Genomic DNA, 5,281 nt, shown 5'->3' on the forward strand with positions numbered 1-5,281 from the left:
TGTGTGTGTGTGTGTGTGTATACCACATCTTCTTTATCCATTCATTCGTTGATGGACATTTGGGCTCTTTCCATACTTTGGCTATTGTTGGTAGTGCCGCTGGAAACATTGGGGTGCATGCGCCCCTTTGAAACAGCTGCCTGTATCCCGTGGATAAATACCTAGTAGTGCAATTGCTGAGTCATAGGGTAGTTCTATTTTTAGCTTTTTGAGGAACCTCCATACTGTTTTCCAGAGTGGCTGTACCAGTTTGCATTCCTACCAACACTGCAAAAGAGATCCTCTCTCTCCGCATCCTCGCCAACATCTGCTGTTGCCTGAATTGTGAATGTTACCCATTCTGACAGGTGTGAGGTGGTATCTCATCGTGGTTTTGATCTGTGCTTCCCTGATGATGAGTGATGTTGCATATTTTTTCATGTGTCGGTTGGCCATCTGGATATCTTCTTTGGAGAAGTGTCTATTCATGTCTTTTGTCCATTTCTTCACTGGATTATTTGGGGGTTTTTTTGAGTGTTGAGTTTGATAAGTTCTTTATAGATTTTGGATACTGACCCTTTATCTGGAAGTGTCTATTCATGTCTTTTGCCCATTTCTTCACTGGATTATTTGTTTTTTTGGGGGGGGGTGTTGAGTTTGACAGGTTCTTTATAGATTTTGGATACTAACCCTTTATTTGATATGTTATTTGAAAATATCTTCTCTCATTCCATTGGTTACATTTTAGTTTTGCTGATTGTTTCCTTCGCTGTGCAGAAGCTTTTTATTTTGAGGAGGTCCCAATAGTTCATTTTTGCTTTTGTTTCTCTGGCCTCTGGAGACGTGTTGAGTAAGAAGTTGCTGCAGTCAAGGTCAAAGAGGTTTTTGCCTGCTTTCTCCTTGAGGATTTTGATGGCTTCCTGTCTTGCATTTAGGTCTTTCATCCATTTTGAGCTTATTTTTGTGTATTGTGTAAGAGAGTGGTCCAGGTTCATTCTTCTGCATGTTGCTGTCCAGTTTTCCCAGCACCACTTGCTGAAGAGATTGTCTTTATTTCGTTGGATATTCTTTTCTGCTTTGTCAAGGATTAGTTGGCCATACATTTGTGGGTCCATTTCTGGGTTCTCTGTTCTGTTCCATTGATCTGAGTGTCTGTTCTTGTGCCAGTACCATACTGTCTTGATGATTACAACTTTGTAATACAGCTCGAAGCCCAGGATTGTGATGCCTCCAGCTTTGGTTTTCTTTTTCACGATTGCTTTGGCTATTTGGGGTCTTTTCAAATTTTAGGATTGTTTGTTCTGGCTCTGTGAAGAATGCTGGTGTTATTTTGATAGGGATTGCATTGAATATGTAGATAGCTTTGTACAGTATTGACATTTTAACAATATTTGTTCTTCCTCTCCAGGAGCATGGAATCTTTTTCCATTTTTTTGTCAAACTGTTTTCTGAAGCGGCTGCACCCTCTTACATTCCCACCAGCAATGTACATGTGTTCCAGTTTTACCAATTCTTTGACAATTGTTATTATCTGACTTTTTAACTTTTATTTAAAAATTTTTTAAATGTTTATTTATTTTTGAGAGAGAGACAGACAGAATGTGAGCGGGGGGGGGGGCCAGAGAGAGAGAGGAACACAGAATCAGAAGCAGGCTCCAGGCTCTGAGCTGTCAGCACAGAGCCCAGCTCGGGGCTCGAACTCACAAGCCGGGAGTTCACGACCTCACAGATGCTTAACTGACTGAACCACCCAGGCGCCCTTTTATTTTTTTATTTTTAATTTTTAAAAATGTTTTGCTTTATTTTATTTTTGAAAGAGAGAAAGTGCAAGCAGGGGAGGGGCAGAGAGAGAAGGGGACAGAGGACCCGAAACAGGCTCTGTGCTGACAGCAGCGAGCCCCTTGTGGTGCTCAAACTCACAAACTGCGAGATGGTGACCTGAGCTGAAGTTGGACACTCAACCGACAGGAGCCCCTCTGAGTTTTCTGTATAGTCATCCTCATTTTTATGAGTGACATCTCATTGTGGTTTCGATTTGTATTTCTTTGATCAATCATGATGTCAAGCATCTTTTTTAATGTGTTTATTGGCTATTCGTATTTGTTCTTTGGAGAAATATTTATTCAAACCCCTTGCCTAATTTTTATTTGGGTTATTTGTCTTTGTATTATTGACTTTTAAGAGTTCTTTATATGTTCCTTGTTTCGTATTTCTTTCATTTCCTGTTCTGGTCTCAACCTGAGCCATCTAGGCGCTCCAACAACCTCCACTATCTTTGAGAGCTCCTTCAAACTAGAACTTCTCTACACTGTTGCAAATGAAGTCAGTTCCTTTGGGAAGACATTCAGAGCCCTCTGTTTATGGCCTGCTTCTCTCCCCCGAGCAAAATCTCTGATCCACGGCTCTGGAGCTGGGGGTGGAGATAATGGTGCACTTTTCTCTGAGTGGCACCTCCATTCTAGAAGCTTAGTGTTCGGTGGAACGGGGAGCGATAGCCTCAAGTTTTCTAGGCTTGCTTTTCCCAGCACAGAAGCACCACCTCACAAGCCAGCGCAGGGGTGAGTGGGATCTCCATATTTCTCAGTGGTACCATGCCCAAGATAGAGGCCTCCACCCCACACGTGGGGGGTAGGTGGAAGAAGGAAGCCTGTACTTTTCCACACTCATTGGATCCTAGCCTCAGAAACAGGTAGCTAAGGGCCAGATGAGAAACACTCACCTCTTGCCCCTCCGGAGAAAACAACCCTCCAACGGGGAACTAGGAGAAGGGGGAGCCCTATGTCCTCAGCTGCACCAATCTGGGGTGGAGTTCTATCCTCACGGAGCTAACAAAGGGAGATGAAAGTTCGCCTGGGTGGCTCAGTCAGTTAAGGCTGTAACTCTTGGTTTGGGCTCAGGTCATGATCTCACCCTTTTGTGAGTTCGAGCCCCACGTCGGACTCTGCGCCCACAGCGCTGAGCCTGCTTGGGATTTTCTCTCTCCCTCTCTCTCTGCCCCTCCCCCACCGTGTGCTCTGTCTCTCTCAAAATAAATAAATAAACTTAAAAAAAAAGAAAGGGAGATGGAGGGAATGGGTCGTGGCTCAAATACTATAGATACTCCATGTTCTCACCAAATTTTAGTAGACTTTCTTGAATAGATGCTTCTTAATTTGTTGTATGTCCTTGGGATCATTTCTAGAGAGATTTAATGACTGCATGTATATTTTCCATAATTTTCCGCAGTTTCATCAGAGAGCCGGTCCACAGAGCTCCTCACATTGTCACGCTGGAAGTGGAACGCCTATATATATTTTTTGCTGCGCCATCTCAAAATAAGTTGCAGACATCAGGAAGCTTTATCCCTAAATACTTCAGCATGCGTCTCCCCAAATTGAGGACATTCTCCTACACAATGACAATACTATTATCATTCTTGAATAAATTAACATAATTCTATAGTATCGCCTAATAAACGTGCCATATTCAAATTTCTCTAAGAATGTCTTTTATTAATCTTTTTTGGGGGGTGAGTAGAGACAATAACAAAACAAGGTTCACATGTTGCATTTTGTTGCTTTGTCCCTTTAGACTTCTTGAATTTACTATTATTTTTAAATTTTTTAATGTTTATTTTTGAGAGACAGAGACCAAGTGTGAGCGGAGGAGGGGCAGAGAGAGAAAAGGAGATACAGAATCCGAAGCAGGCTCCAGGCTCTGAGCTGTCAGCACAGAGCCCCATAAGGGCTCCGAAACCACAGACTGCAAGATCACGACCTGAGCTGAAGTTGAACGCTTAACCACTGAGCCACCCAGGCGCCCCAGAGTTCTTTAATTTAAAACAAACCTTTCGGGGCACCGAAACTTACAGTTTGTGAGTTCAAGCCCCGTGTCGGACTCTGGGCTGAGAGCTCAGAGTCTGGAGCCTGCTTTGGATTCTGTGTCTCCCTCTCTCTCTCTGCCCCTCCTCTGCTCTCTCTGTCTCTCAAAAATAAATAAACATTAAAAAATTTTTGGGGCGCCTGGGTGGCGCAGTCGGTTAAGCGTCCGACTTCAGCCAGGTCACGATCTCGCGGTCCGTGAGTTCGAGCCCCGCGTCGGGCTCTGGGCTGATGGCTTGGAGCCTGGAGCCTGTTTCCGATTCTGTGTCTCCCTCTCTCTCTGCCCCTCCCCCGTTCATGCTCTGTCTCTCTCTGTCCCAAAAATAAATAAACGTTGAAAAAAAAATTAAAAAAAAAATTTTTCAAACAAACCTTTCAAATTTATTTATTTATTTATTTAGAGAGAGACAGAGACAGTGCAAGTGGGGGAGGGGCAGAGAGAGAGAGAATCCCAAGCAGGCTCCATGCTACCAGCGCAGAGCCCGAGTAGGGGCTCGAACTCACAAAACCATGAGATCATGACCTGAGCCGAAACCAAGAGTCGGACGCCTAACCAACTGAGCTACCCAGGCGCCTCCCAACTTTTCTTTTCTTGTTATTGATATTTTGAAGATTCCAGCTAGTGTCTTTTAGAAGTTCACATGGGGAGAAGGTTATTTCTTGAGTGCTGTCAATCTTCTATTTCTTGACCTCCGCAGTGGTGTAGCAGGGTTCTTGCACAGAGAGTCGTGACCCCGAGGCTTTTCTTTCCAGGAAGCAACTTTATTCGTGCCGGCACCGCTCAGTCGGATTTGTACCCGAAGAACTGAGCCCCGAACGCCACTTGGCGTAGGTTTTTTAAATATGTTTTACTTCCTTGTCTCCCATTTATGGTAACATACAAACATGCAGCCTGATTAAGTGGTCTCATGTTACAAGGTCATGAGGGATGTTGTCACGTACGCATAAAACCAGGTTGCCTTGAGGTTTTTTTTTTTTTTTTTCCTTTCCATATAGGGAGGGGACCCTACCACAGTGGTTTCCCTATGGTGTTAGCTTTTTAACATTTTTCATTAGGCTACACAATGATATTCTATGCATCAAATTTGTTTGTCATCGGTACTAAAAAGAAATGAGCTCTCATGCCACAAGAGGACCCTTAAATGAATGAATGTGCTTAGAGATGCCAATCTGAAAAGGTTATATACTGTATGATTCCAACTATGTAACACTCTGGAAAATGTGAAACTATGGCTACAGTGAAAAGGTCAGTGGTTGCCAAGTGTTAGGGATGGGGTGGGGATAAATAGAGGGAGACAGGATTTTTAGGGCAGTGAAATTATTTCGCATGAAATTATTTTGCGAATGGTGGATACACAGCATTATACACTTGTCAAAATGCATAGAATGTCCAGCACCAAAAGTGAACCCTAGTGTAAACTGAACCATGGACTTTGGGTGAT

This window comes from Herpailurus yagouaroundi, unplaced genomic scaffold (genome assembly GCF_014898765.1).
Source record: "Herpailurus yagouaroundi ecotype Mexico unplaced genomic scaffold, PumYag 67641, whole genome shotgun sequence".
In the NCBI taxonomy this organism is placed as follows: domain Eukaryota; kingdom Metazoa; phylum Chordata; class Mammalia; order Carnivora; family Felidae; genus Herpailurus; species Herpailurus yagouaroundi.